The 14,699-nt window shown below is 42.8% G+C and overlaps 1 protein-coding gene across 7 annotated transcripts in view; it reads right to left on the reverse strand.

Annotated features, from left to right (window-relative positions):
• PER2 (period circadian regulator 2) overlaps positions 1-12,310 on the reverse strand; it is a 43,280-nt gene extending 30,970 nt beyond the window's left edge. The window contains exons 1-4 of one of the 7 annotated variants that reach the window (XM_062005416.1): positions 12,196-12,310; positions 4,187-4,242; positions 3,236-3,289; positions 535-785 (exon numbers count right to left, since the gene is read on the reverse strand). The gene's annotated coding sequence lies outside the window, so the exon portion shown is untranslated. The other 6 variants (XM_062005413.1, XM_062005415.1, XM_062005412.1 and 3 more) reach the window with 6 other exon arrangements.
• Between the last annotated feature and the right edge of the window lie 2,389 nt (positions 12,311-14,699).

The following is a 14,699-nucleotide window of genomic DNA, read 5'->3' on the forward strand; positions in this document are numbered from 1 at the left end:
ACAGCATTCATTCCATGTTTGTTGATACAGATTCATCTTTCCATTCAAGAGAATCCTGAACATCACACTTATTTAAATAAAAGTTAATAATATCTTTATAAAGGTGATCCTAATCAGCCACTGCTTACAGCTGCCATTTTACAACATAGGAACTGATCAGTCTGTGGCCATCCAGGTGCCACCCTGAATTTTATAAAAGTTCCTGTACAGGAAGAGGTCAGCATAAGCACCAGGTCAGGGTCCTTGCATCCACAATAAATATACCTCCAACCAGACTGTTTCCTCAGTGAAGAAATTAATATTTTAATATAAGAGTATGTATGGTTTTGGGAAAAAATATTGTAGGCTCAAATAAGGTAGCTCCCAGTTTATATATAAGAAAAATAGTTCTGAATGAGTATATATATATGACTGAAAACACAGTTCTAAGATAAATCACACATAGAACAATATTTTCTGCATAAACTCTACGGGGTTGGGAGGGGAAGTGTCTTTCTATTAACATGAATTGTAACAATTATACACGTCTCTTACCTTTTTTTTCTACGAAAAGTTGATAAAAGTGCTTATCAAGTTCCCTCCCAGCTAGCATCAAAAGCATGAAGTGCCTAGGTCCAGAGTCTCCCACATGCATTTAATTCTTGTCTCATCCTCTTCTACTGGAAATCTTTGACCATTACAGAGTCCGGACACCTCTATAACTATAAAATATAAAAGAAATACCTGGGCCCCCCAACAGTGTCCTCTTCAAACAGATACCAGAGAGATGCTGAGTTATGCCATGCCTATGCAGATAAATGTTGGTTAAACATGGAACTGTCATCCAGCAGAGGAATCAGATACAATTTTGCATTTTAAACACTTAGGGTCTAAAATAAGATCTTAAGACTTTTAAAACAATGGCACCTTCTCCACTAGACAAAACAACCCTTCTGATTTACTAGCCATATGGTATCACACAATGGACATGCATGGTACATACACTGTCTAAATGGGCTGACACAGACACTAAGAGCAAAGAGCCAATCTCTCCAGTAGATAATAGAGCAAAGGGCCTGATGCAGTCAACAGGAACTCCAAATGCTTAAGACGTTTGGTCAGAATACCATCTTAACAATTGATCTAAACTCATCTATGCTGCTGTAGGTTTAGTATAAGCATTAAAGAGTTTCAGGCAGCTACAAAAATTCAATTTGCAGAATCACAGAACAGTTGAGGTCAAAAGGAACCTCTGCTGGTAACCTTGGTCAATACCCTGTTCTAGAGCAGGCTGCAAGGTGGATGAGGATTCCTCAGCCTCTCTGGGCAATCTGTTCCAGTGCTCACTCACTCAAAAAAAAGTTTCTTTACATCCAGAAAAATCTCTACTAGTGAAGTCTATCAATATTATTATTCATCCTAGTAAAAAAAAAAAAACTACTAAAGAAGAAAAAACATTGGGAATTTTGGCAGGAAAAAGAGAATCTGGAAGCTCTTCCAATAAATGTAGGAAACTAAGTTTGTTGGTACATGCCACTGTCATGTGACACAAAGAAGTAGTACAATAAAATCAGAAGTGCTGAAGATCAACGTTTGTGTGGCAAAAGGTTACATCACTTCAAGTGCTTCATTTGAATATGCAGAAAGAATGTCTGGAACAAAAATTTGAAACAGTGTTCAAATCCCAAGCTAACCATTTTGGAAGACAGCCCATGTTAACATGCCTTAATTTAAAATGCTGCACGTTTACCAACTGTTAAAAGTACATTTGTGTTGGCCAGACTAAAGGAAAAGTCTATTCACAACATTCCATTCTGAATAATGTTGCAAAGCCGACAAGTTCTATAAGCCTCAGATTATGATACAAATCTGTGTATAGTTGTTCTTTAAATGTTTTGCCTGTGCCTTTATCATAAATTGATAAAACAGGATTTAATTTTCAAGCTATCTCTGACCAGGGGAAATGCTACAAATTCCTGTACCTGGAGGTAATTGCAAATTTTGCAATTTTTAGCTTGAACACTGAAAACATGGAATGTCTTTTAGCACGAGTTGTATCTTGTTTTAAAGACAGCTCTTCCAATTCCATCACACTACTTCATCTTGTAATTGTTATTTCCTTGATGGAGTTAAGTTTCTACCTTCACTAATCAAGATCTACAAGAAATTAGTCACAAGGTCTTGCTAGACAATAAAATGACATAACGTTTATCTAGTTTGGTGACCTCCATCATGGCATATTCATAGATCAAAAAAGTAAAAAAGATTAAATAAAATCTAGGTTTGAAGAGGACACTCACATTAGTAGTGTGTACCACTTTAACTGGGAACCATATTGGCTTGATCCACTTAAGGCATCCAGAAAAACATTAAGAAAAAACAGTCCTTGTAAACCACTTAAAATTCTCATGGTAAGCCTTCCTAGATTTAACTGAAAGGTAAGAAAAATGTATGCCAAAAGGATTTTTACCTGAAACTAAATACAAGTAGTTCAAACCAGACATCAGTTTGAGTAGAATTAGAGGCAGTTTAATCTTTCAGTTTTCTACTAGCTATCAGATGAAACGCACAAAAGACTGACTATCCTATCCTGGTTTTGGTTGGGATAGAGTTAATTTTCTTCCTAGTAGCTGGTACAGCACCCTGTTTTGAATTTATGCCTAAAACAGCATTGAAAATGTTTTGATTATTGCTGACTCTGCTTGCACAGCATCAAGACCTTTTCTGCTTCACACCCTGTCATGACAGTGAGTAGGTTGGGGCTGCACAAGAAGATGGGAGGGGACACAGCCAGGGCAGATGACCCCAACCAACCAAAGGGATATCCCAGATGATATGGCATCATGCTTAGCCGGTAAAGCTGGGGAAGAAGAAAGAAGACAGAGGCAGGAATGCTCAGAGCAATGATGTTTGTCTTTCCAAGTAACCACTACACGTGATGGAGCCCAGCTTTCCTGAAGATGGCTGAACACCTGGCTGCCCATGGGAAGCGGTGAATGGACTCCTTGTTTTGCTTTACTTGTGTGCACTGCTTTTGCTTTACCTGTTAAACTCTCAATGCACAAGTCTTCTATTCTTACCCTTCCCGTTCTCTCCCTCATCCTGTGGGTGTGGGTGAGCAAGCAGCTGTGTAGGGCTTAGCTGCCAGGTGCTGCTTAACTACAACTGTTTCCTCTGATACTGAGATATATCTATTCTAAGCATAGAAGATTTCAAGTATTAGAAAAGAATTAACAACCTGTTTTAGGAAACACACCTGTATTACAAGATCCCAACCAAGTTCACTTTCTGTAGAGAATTGAAGTCACACCTGCAGCATTGAAAAGGGAACATTGTCAGTTTTAAAGAACCTCTTCAGATCACTTTTTGTAGGCACAGAAAAAACAGTATATTTTTCAATCATTTAGACGAATCAGACACTGTGGTATTAATCCTCAAAATCTTTGCATCATAGATAACACACCTCCTCCATTCTCCTTAAACTCTCAGCTGTTTCCCTTTTTTTGTTCCAACAACTATCAACTTCTCTTCATTTTCAAAGTATTTCTGTAATTCTGACTGTCCTTCCACCACACATCCCACACAAGCTGCAATGGGCTTTTTTTTTGGTCATCAGCTTCTCACACATCAAATAAACATGTGTAAGTCAGTATTCTCTGATGCCATGTGTTCAGCTTCTCAAACAGGTTAGAATAGTATCAGCCTGTTAGAAAGTAAAACGCAACAGACCAAAAAATATTGGAAGCTACAACCTGCGTTCTAAATCAAAGCTTAGAAGCCTAATGTTTTCCTGAGCTATCATCCTGATTATGTAACAACAGCTACTTTGTTTCCTGGACTGCAAAATTTTTCTTATCATTAAAATTTCTTAACACAGCTGCAAGAGCAATGAAAAGACTGGAAGACATTAACAAACTTCTGCAGAGTAAACAATGCAGATGTACCACTTGATAGTGGACACTACACTAAAATTCAGTTTCCTTAAGATTTAGAGAAGCCACATCATTTCCATGTACTTCATTATGTGTACAATAGGTTTTCACAAATGTAATACCATAAGTATTCTTATTTTTCAGCATTCTGACAACACAACTCAAAGGAAGCTTACAAAGCAGCAACAACAAAAATATCAAAATATCAGTTGAGATTCACTAAGAAAGAACTGGTACCGAAAGTCACTTTCTTGGGAACGTCATAAGACACTCACCTTAAGGAAATGTACTAATCATGATCTTTCCAAGTCTGAAAGTCATCAACGTATTCCTGTTAAAGAAAACACAAAACACCGAGTTTTACATGCAAGGTAAAAAAAAATATGAAACATGTATCAAATCCACTTAATGCAATACAAGTTCAAGCATGCAACATATGTATTCCACAAATGAAGTTATAATACTACAAATAGAGAGAAAAATGCAAGAAATTTTGCTGATTAAAAATAATTACTATATCAGAGCATTATTCCTAAATTGGTTCCTTGAGCAACCCTCAGAATAACTATCTCACGGAATTCTGTTCCTTTTATAAAAGAAATGGCCCAAAATTTCATCTCCATGATCTTCACTTAGTATTAGAACACTGTTTAGATACAGATATCAATACAGCATATTTCATAATCAAGTGTTCACTCATTTGAGAGCATCCAAGCTGAAGAATGACTACCTAGTACAAAACCTGAGATCATATGTTTAAATTCAAGTTATGTTTCTTCTTACACAGATTACAATCTTAAAACATTTCACCATTGAAATACAAACTCCAAATTAGCCTTTGTGGATGAGAAGCTCTTCTGACATAACTCAACTAAGTACTGACGTCATGACCAAGATTAGTTACATATTCTAACATACGACTATACATTCCTAAAGCAAAAGCTTTTTCTAGCTTACCAACACTCATGTTTCTTTTACCTGTTAAAGAGAAAACAACCAAAAAACCCAAAACCTCAAAACAAACAAAAATCACAGAAAGAAGATTGCTTAGCTATGTTCCTGAGACCCAAACAGGAATAAAATAAATACCTCAGTCCTCAAACGGTTCCTAAATGGACCTAAGCTTATGTTACCACTCACTCCTATTCCTGAAGCACCCACGGCACTACTATTATTTAATTTCCTTTCAGTTTTAGATTGGTTTTGTTGTTTTTAAAGCTACTTACTCTCCCCGTAATAGCAAAATGTTAGCCTGAGCTAAGAGGACAAAGTCCACCCAGTTTTACTATGAATAGCACAGTACTAGCACATTGCTGAACTTACCAAGTTCACCTCGTGGAGAGTCAATCTCACCTATGCTGTGCTGACCAACCTGTGCCAGCTACTGATTCATCATTTTGTGTTTCCGTAAGCACAAGAAGCCAAGTACTAAAGTAATTGCCCATCTCCCCTGTTGCAAAAAAGCAGTCAGACCCACTCCTCTAACAAATAGCAGGAATTGCTCTCTTTCCCCCAAGACCAGAAGCAAAACTTATTTTACCCTCTCAGGTAATTGTGTGGTTGGTTAAACCAACCACTTGTGCTTAATTCTCCACAGCAGATCTGATCAATCCCAAGAGCCAACAGAAACTGGTGATTTCTTTACCTTGAATAATAAGCCGTGGCCCAGAGCTAAGTTGAATTGCCAACAGGTTGGGTATTTGCCATAAAGAAAAAGCCAGACATATACCCCTGCAGTTTGTGCCAAGAAATCTTAAGAAACTAAACACATTCATCTTTAGCCTCATGTTAATTTCTAGATATAGTTCCTTTTAGTCTTGCAATAGGCAACTTCTTAAAGGCAAACTAAAATGTTTCATGCTAAGTATGAATTTAAAAAGATGATTTTGTCTGTAAACAGAAAATGCTATTCTATTCCCAAGTGGAACTGTATAAATTATTAAGAAGATCAGTAGTCAGAACTAATATTTACATGTGCAAACTCTTACACTTTTTAAACAAAATAAAAAAACTATACATTTGAGGAAGTGTCATCACAGAAACAAGGGGAAAATTATCACATCCCACCATGCAGGCATATATTTTACCTTTATTAAAGCTGAAACTAGATCTAAAATATCTATAATGCCATATTTCAATATTTTAATATTTGTAAATATATCCATTAAACAGTATATTTGCACACCTACTGTTTACCTCCCTTTAAAAAAATAGGGCAGAATTTCCCTGTGAGGTATTACATTTACAAAAATTCCATGCTAATGTTGGTCTTTAGACATTGCTGCAGTTCACACCCAGTTAAAGATTTCAGTCAGAATCAAAGTCCTGTTCCTGAAGACTGGGTGCCAAACAACTAGTGTATTACTAATAAGGCCCCCACTGCAACAGTAATACACTTTACAAAGTGTGGCAACCTAACAAACACAATGTACTTGTCCTATGAGCTGGTTGTATCAGTACTGAGAGTCACAGAGGAATCTGTGGTAGAGAGGCAATTGAAATGAAAAAAGTGCTTTATATACCAAAGACCTTTGTACAATTAAAGAAACTAAGTAGAAGAAACAGAAAAGTACATGCAATAAGATCAAGTACAGAACCCACAGTAAGATACACAAGCTACAAGGAATAAGGAGGATAAGATGCAAAACCAACAAAAAAAGAAATGTACTGAATATTCTTACCACTTCATCTTGTCTCCCTAAGCTTCAATTATGAAAAATTAGAGGTGTTACTCAACAGTGAAGTGCCTCTGTTTTAGGACAGGGTGTTCAAAAGGCAGTACAGCCTTGGTTCTACTTTTTAAAAGCCAGTTCTACTTTTAAAAGCCATCTATACAAGGAAATTTCTAACTATTCTAAGAAAAATCAGGCATCAAGAATTACCACGGTACACTCAAAGTCAGCTGGAATCAAAACACTCAAGTCTCTCAGACTTTTCTACATACTTCCCCCAGTACCACAACTTTTTAGGATGAACTTTTTTATCGCTTCTACTTAATTTCTGCAGCCTGCTCCCATATTTTGCAGAGTAGCTATATATTCTAGCCCTCAAAAACATACTCTGTGTATTTTAGTCCACTTGTCATGTAAAGAGCATATTGAGTCTTTATTCCGTTGGGAGAAAAATGAAGGAAAAAGGAAAATCATACTCCATTATGATATATCTCAAGGAAGGTAAATTTAGCTTAACTTCTTATGATGTCCTACAAGCAAAATTGTCTAAAAAAAAGTCAGAAAAATCAGAAGACTCCTCTAGGACTATTACATACTACTTCAGCAGCAGCTGAAAAAAATCTGTAGAAAAACTTTTCTTGACCTTACAATAGCTTTCACACACACACACAAAATCTCATAACCTCACTTGCGTATGTAGATAAGCAGGGAAATGGTGCTCTGCAGAACCATTGCATGTGCAATTTGCATGAAACTTAGTACACTACTGCTGTCTCTCAGGAGCTCTTCAAGAGGCAGAGACGATCAAGTAAGAGGACGCTGTATGGGATTGGTAGAAGTTCATTGCAGGCATTTAGACATAGAATCATAGAATGGTAGGGTTGGAAGGGACCTTTAGAGATCATCTAGTCCAACTCCCCTGCAGAAGCAGTTTCATAAAGACCCTATGTTTACTTAAAGGATAACTTCATACAAAACAGAAGCACAGAAGCCTGATCCGTCTATGTTCCAGCCCTGCTGGTAGGCAGAGTACAAGCAGGCTGCACAAGCACACCCGGTGATCTACTAAGCTACTTACTAGAGTACCAGATCACCATTGGTAGGCTCATGCATGTGGATCCCCATGTGTTCAGTTGCTTTCCTACTACATACGGTTGCTGGCTCACTGTCAGTGTGAAGAGAACGTGCTCTAAAGAGTAGCTACAATCTCTCCACAGCATTTGCAGACATACCCAAACCATCTGACCCCTCTCCATTTTGGTCTTCTCTGTCATAGTGTATTTCACAGAAGTAGCCTAGGGTCACAAGAAATCCCTGCAACAGATTGCAAAATCATTAACCTGTGAAATGTGGTTTTGACTGCTGCCTTTTCTTTTCGCATTCTTTGAAACATACTTCACAGAAGGAAGTATCTCACCAGCAGCTAAAAGAGAAACAATCCCCCAAAAAACCCTCCATGTGTCAGAAGGTGGAGTTGCTCTTCACTAACCAAAAACTAGCAAGAAAAAAGTTTGCCTTACTACCAACAACACATGCAACACTAATCCTGACTCCAACTACAGTAGTAGTTAAGGCTGGAGCAGCAGTTAAAGCAAGAGTGAAGACAGACACCTTTTACACGGTACACAAAACGTCAACGGCATTATTTTCAATACCACCACTTTCTGCATCCAACCTCATCTGTACGCGAAAGTCAAAGCCTTTCAAAGTACTAAAACTATATCAACAATGGGTAATGTAGATATTAATTGACTCTTTTTCTGTTCAGTGCTTGACAAGCTAAGTTAACACAACAAATATCCAAGCAGTTTAAAACTTGCACAATGGGAGTGTAACTGGATCTGGAAAGTGTAAGTACGGCTGGAGAATCCAGTTAAAAAAAAATCTCTGTAATCCACCATTCTCATAGAGGAATTCTAGGCCATGCAACCAAACCTGGTCACAAAGATTCCTTTTCAGAAACACCTGATTATCTAGTAATTATGATGGGACAACATTATGACTGTAATATAGTGTCTACAGGACATTCATGCCAAGTATTACACAACACATTACTAAGAACATGACGTCCCATTTTAAGATAGGCCAACCATAGCAACCCTGTATCAAACACTACAGTTGATCTAGACTAGTGATAATTTACCTGATCTACTGGCTAGTGATAATCTACTTGCTTTTATAACAAAATCAAATATATTGCCCGTGTGCTTATACTTTAAGGGCTTAAAAAAAAGCTCCTCTGCAGTAACACGTTTTTAATACTGTAAAGATGTTAAAGAAATGAGGGTGTGGCAAGAATCCAGTAAAATGAAAATCGGTTTATCAGTCTCTATCTAAACCAAACACTTCCTGGTCATTATAAAATCTGAGGTAGAAGAAAAATCCAGAACTTAACTTCCAATCACCTCCCTCATTTCACTCTGTTCTCATATCATGGCTAAACTCCCTCAAAATCTCAGGTCACTCAAAAAATTGTGGATTCCTCACATGGGAAATTTATTACTATAAAAAATGTACTGTCCATGTACTGACAGGCTCAAGTAAGTTTACTTGATAAACTGAGTTATGTTACACCGAGAGCTGCCACAATATGCTGACCTTCTAATGCCTCTCTGTGGAAAATCCAGTAGGAACTGTAAGCTGTAAAGATGAAGATTACTTAGATTTTCACAGGTAGCATTTGTGTGTTCAAAGAAATCTAGGAAGTCTACAACAAGTCCTACCAACTGACAAATAAACAAGAAGCCCAGCAAAATCATGTAGTCTTTGGATCACAAATTGAATCCAAAAACCTGCTGAATCCTAAGAGAGCACACAAAAGCAAAAATCCTGCTTTCCATGCCTTCACCTTCCGGATTAGATTGAGCTGAACTACACTTCTTCACAACACAGGCCATGTTTTTTCACTGCATGGCGTTGGACACTTATGCCAACTACCCATCTAAAGTATTCTTCTCTCTACCTTGAAATAAACACCCGAAATGGACAAAAAACCCCCACAAAAAGTGAAAGATGTTACTTTTTTCTTCTACTCTAGGCCAAAGGCCCTCTTTCTTCCACTATGTCCTACTAGTGAAGTATGCAGCCTTCACAGTTCAGAACAAGGACTACATCCCTCAAGACAGTGCCATAACCCCAAGGCTAACAGCAACCCTTGGATGAAATAAGGACACAATTCAGTTCTTCAGTGAAATTCCCCTCACTTTGCAGAAATAACACAAATTTCAGTAAGAAAAGGCAAAAAACAAGATCACAAGAGCATGCAAACATGCACAAGCACAAGAAATAAAAAGAAACCTAATGTTACAGAGCAGCAATGTGGACACTCTCCCTAACATGAATCAAATTCTAGGCCCTACTCCCAACTCTTGTACTCGAGAGCCACTGTGTAAGGTGCATAAGCAGCACTGTGCCCAAGGCTGAGAAGATCAAGAACACATACAGGCACTGAGGCACTCTAGCAGGCAGATAAGTTTGACTTTCATCTGAGTTTATGAACCGTTTACGGAATGTGGCCACACCATCAAGGCTTTAACTGCCAGATTGATATACTTAAAAACTGCATTATTAAAACTAATAGTTTGCACTCAAGTACATAATCACAATGATTATAGTGACAAATAATTCAGATTTTACCTTTATCATAAGTCAGGTCCAAAAAAAAGCTGCAGTTTTCACAAATGGTAACTAACATTAACTGCCATCTATAAGCAAATTCTGTGGTTAAAATGATACTCGCAACTCAAAACAGTTTCTCACTACACTAAGTCAGTTTTTCACTCTACTTTTGAGTAGACCAGACAATCCTACTGCTAGAATCATTACAGAATTTCCACCTTTTTCTCTTTAATTCTCTTGTAATTCCCTCATTGGTAGCCATTCAATTTCAGACATACAAGACAGTAGACCTTTGAGCCTTACATTTGGAAAAGACATCTCACAGCCTGAAAACATAAACCAACGTATTTCTTGAAAATCCTTCACATACACTCTCAGCCAAGTTATCATTTCACTGGAACACAATTTCAAAGTGCTTCAGTTTCCAAGTACCAGAGAACTGGTACTGACTTCTCTGGGGACTTTTCAAGCTCCTCTGGTACATACAGAAATAATGTGCCCTATCCTAACCTATTACAAAAAGCCAGTTGTAAAGTGTCAGCTTGACTGTTACCATACTGCTCATCTATTTGCATGAAACTGTTCTTATATAAAGTGTTTTGTAATCATACATGTAATAGCATGCAACTAATGTCAACAGCAGTCCAACCACACAGTCTCAGAGAACAGAGCGTCCCTGCAATTACAGGCAATGCAAAGAAATCCAGAGCACCTGTTGCCTATGCTACCTGTAGATCACATATCTCAGCAGTGGGCTGTTAACTTGCTGCCACACAACTCCTCACGTGAAAAAAGCCGCTCGGCCAGCTGCGTACAGCGCTGTCCCCTCACGGGGAGGAAGGTGGAGTGAGGGACCGCAGTCCACGCTCACCGGACCGGGACACGTGTATTCCCCAAAGGTGCTGTCCGCGCCTTCAAAGCCCGGCGCTGATCTTTCGCACAGACGCGGCCGCCAGGGACGCCAGAGCGAAGCCCCGCGGCAGCGCCGAGGGACTGCCCCGCCGCCACCGGGCGGGGAACTCACAGCCGCCCCGCCGCGCTCCTCCGCACCGGCCCGACCGCCGCACCGCATCACCGCCGGACGCGGGCGGGGGATACCGCTCTGAGGTCACCGCCGTCCCTCGGCACCCCGCCACGACCCCAAACGAGACGGGGACGTGGCGCGGCTACCCCTCAGAGCCCGGTCCTGAGTTGGGCGGGGGTGGCCTGCGCCCCTCACCTCTGGACACCGCCTCCCGTCCGCGATGGGCGGGAGGTACCACACTCACCCCCGGAGCCCTCCCACACCGCAGCCGGTCCGAGGAGGGAGTTAAAGCCGCCGCCGCCCCCTTCCCCCGCTGCGGTCTGAGACGGGAGAAAGGCGTGTCACAGCCGCCCCCTCCGCGGTTTGCAGGAAGCCCCAGCCGCCCCCTCTCCGCCAGGCCTGGGAAGAGGAGTCGGTCGGACCCCCTCGGCGCCCCCTGCCCCACGGCTGCCCCGTCTCGTCTCCTCGGCAACGGGAGAGTCCCGGCGCGCAGAGGTTACGTAACCTCGGCCCAGCAGGCGGAGAGCCCCTCTGCCCCCCGCCGCTATCCCCCGCCACCCCGTCCCGCCGCCGCCAGGGTTCCCAAGAGCCCCTCGGCTGCGGCCGGCCACGGGGAGAGCGGCCGGCGCAGCCCGACTCACCACGCACAGCACAGCCACCCGGTCCGCCACAGCCCGGCACCGACTTCATACAGGCAGAAACGTGACTGAGCCCCAAGAACCCGCCCCGCCCGCACGGCCATTGGCTGCGGGAGCGTGACGAGCGCGGGGGCCGCGGGCGGGGGCGGGGCGCGCGCGTCTGCCATTGGCGGCGCCGGACGCCGCTCATTTTACATAAGCCTCACGTGTGGCACCATGTTTCCACCGGCAGCCACGATCGGCTCCGAGCCTGCCCCGCCGGCCCGCCCCTCCCCCACACCCTCCCCTCCCCCGCCGGGGACGCGTCCCCGCTCGACCACCGGAGCACTCACCGCCGCCGCCGGCGAGCGTGGCGCTGCCTGCCGCTGCGGTCCCCCCGGCCGCCCCGCTCCGCTGCCCTCCGCCGCGGACCGAGACGCCGCTGAGGGCAGAGGTTACATCACGCCTCAGGGAAGCGGCTCCGCCCCGCCCCCTCGGAGCCGTCCGTGACGTCAGCGCGCACCCGCCCGCGGTGTCGGCGCGCGGGAGGCCGTTGGCGGCCAGCAGCGCGCGCGCTGGCTCGCTGAGGCGGGGCGGGGAGGGCCGCGGCGCGCTCGGGCCCGCTGGCAGGGCAGGGCAGAGCGCAGCGCGTTGGCCCGGAGCGCGGCTGATCGCGGCCCTCTCGGCGGCGGAAGGGTGGGCGAAGGGCGGCAGGGCTGCCCGGGCCGCCCGCCGAGCATGATCCGAGGCGGGTCAGGAAGCGCTGCCGCGCTGTGGGTAGGAGAAGGCCGATCTGAAAGAGGCCGCTGCGCGGCCTGAGTGCTGCCGCTAGCGACGTGACGGGAGCCCGAGCTGAGGGGGAGAGGGAAACCAGCCCGGCCTGAGGACCCTCGCGCGCTGCTCGCGGCATGGACACAACAGCAGGAGCCTTCGGAGGCTGCCTTGGCGGAGCCAGGCGGTGCCCTGCTGGGTGCTCCGTTCGCTTACGTAAGGGAGAAGTGGCCGTATCCCGTTTCCTGGTGTTGCCACCCATGCTGGGTGCGCGCCCAGAAGTTTCGAAAGTCCCCGCGTGTAGTGTGCAGAAGTTAGCGTGTCACGGACCAAAGTGCAGGACAGGCGAGCGTGGAGCTTCACCTTTCTTCAACAGCAATCCGCTTAGCATCAGTTTGAATAACAAAAATGGTTCAGCTACGGTTTTTGAGGCATTAAAGATAAGTACTGTTCTCTTGTGCAAAAATACTTCCTGATATGCTAATTGCCATGTGATTACTTTCCATTCCATGTACAATATTTTTTTTTCATATTTATTCAAAACAAATCTTTTGCCAATCTACCCAGGCAAAACATTCACAGAGCACTGGTGTTTCCCATCTTATTGTAAAAAGTATTTCAGAATCCCTTGGGATGTTGGCCAGAGGCGTGTGCTTAGGCCTCTGCACTATCGTGTTGTGGTGAGAGAGAAACTGACATTGGAGGCATTACAATTCAGCAGTAAGATTACCCACTTAAATAGTTCAGCATACTTGAGTGGTATGTTTTGGTCTCCACATCTTAAAAGGCTAAGGAGAGCAATCAGCAGCTCAGAAATTGACAGCTTATCCATATTCTGCATTTCATTTCTCTTCATAGTGATATGTGGCTATGCAAATAAGGAACAGATGACATGCCAAAGTTCTGTCAGTCTTGGTGTGAATACAGCAGTCTGGCATAACAGCATTTTTACATTCACTGGCTACGTGCAATTGCTCCATAGGATGTAAGGCAGTAGAGAGCCATCAGGGCTTCCACTGTTTATCTGCAAAATGAGGTTAATGCTGTTTCCCTACCTTACTGTGGTGTTAGGGATAAGTCCATTAGGTATGCAGATATTTAAGCGAAACAGCCTGTGAGTAAAGTATTGTATTTAACTCCTGGAGAGGAGAGCGGATGGGCAGCGGAAGCATTAGGACCAGATTCTGCCACTGGATTTGTTGCAAAGCACAAGTCTGCTTATCAGGATACCATTCTTAGTTTGCACTCCTCTGAGGAGTCTAATTTAAAGACTAATCCTAATTAGATATTCTCTCTAGTTCAGTCAATGTACTGCTGCTGTTAGGACTTGGCATCCAAAATTTCATAATCTTTTCTGTTTAAAGTTCCTGCTTTAGGGTTGGTTGGAGGGATGTGGAATTATGGTCCTGGTTTCCATGGGATGTTGTTTTTCATCTTAGGTGCCAAAAATACCTTCTCTGACTATGCTAAGGTCTATATACTTCTTGCCACAGATTCAAAGAGAGGCACCTCATCCGAGTGCAAGCATGAGAAGCCAGAGGCAAACTGTGGCACCGTACTGGAACTGAGTGAGTTTCCAAAACAAACAAAATAGGAGACACATTCATCACTGTGGAGGAGCATGCCAGTTCTAGCAGGCAAACAGTAATCACCACTACCAGAAATAGCTAGTACCTTTTCCATCCTAGTAATCACCAGAGGCATTACTTAAGTTCTGCTTATTTTAAAGGGACACCAAACAGTTATTTTGGTCAAGCTCACAGGAATAATTTTTAAATTCTATTCCTGACACCTTTTAGTGTTTATAGCTTTCTATTTATTTTACCAAAAACTAGCAAAAACAGTGTTGCTGAAAATGTGATTGTGCATCTTGAACCAGTTTGGTCCAAGTTTTTCTGTTTTGCCATATTTCTCAAAGGCAGGCACATGGCTTCTAGAGGAGTGATTACTACTGTTCACTCTGGCTCATCTGCTAAGAAAAAAAGCAAAGAAAATGATTGCAGAACACTAAAGGACAAAATAGTTTATTTTAAGGACACTGTACCCAGTAAGTAGCTATAGAATAAAGGTTTCAATAGCAGCATGA

Source organism: Colius striatus, chromosome 12 (genome assembly GCF_028858725.1).
Source record: "Colius striatus isolate bColStr4 chromosome 12, bColStr4.1.hap1, whole genome shotgun sequence".
Lineage (NCBI taxonomy): Eukaryota > Metazoa > Chordata > Aves > Coliiformes > Coliidae > Colius > Colius striatus.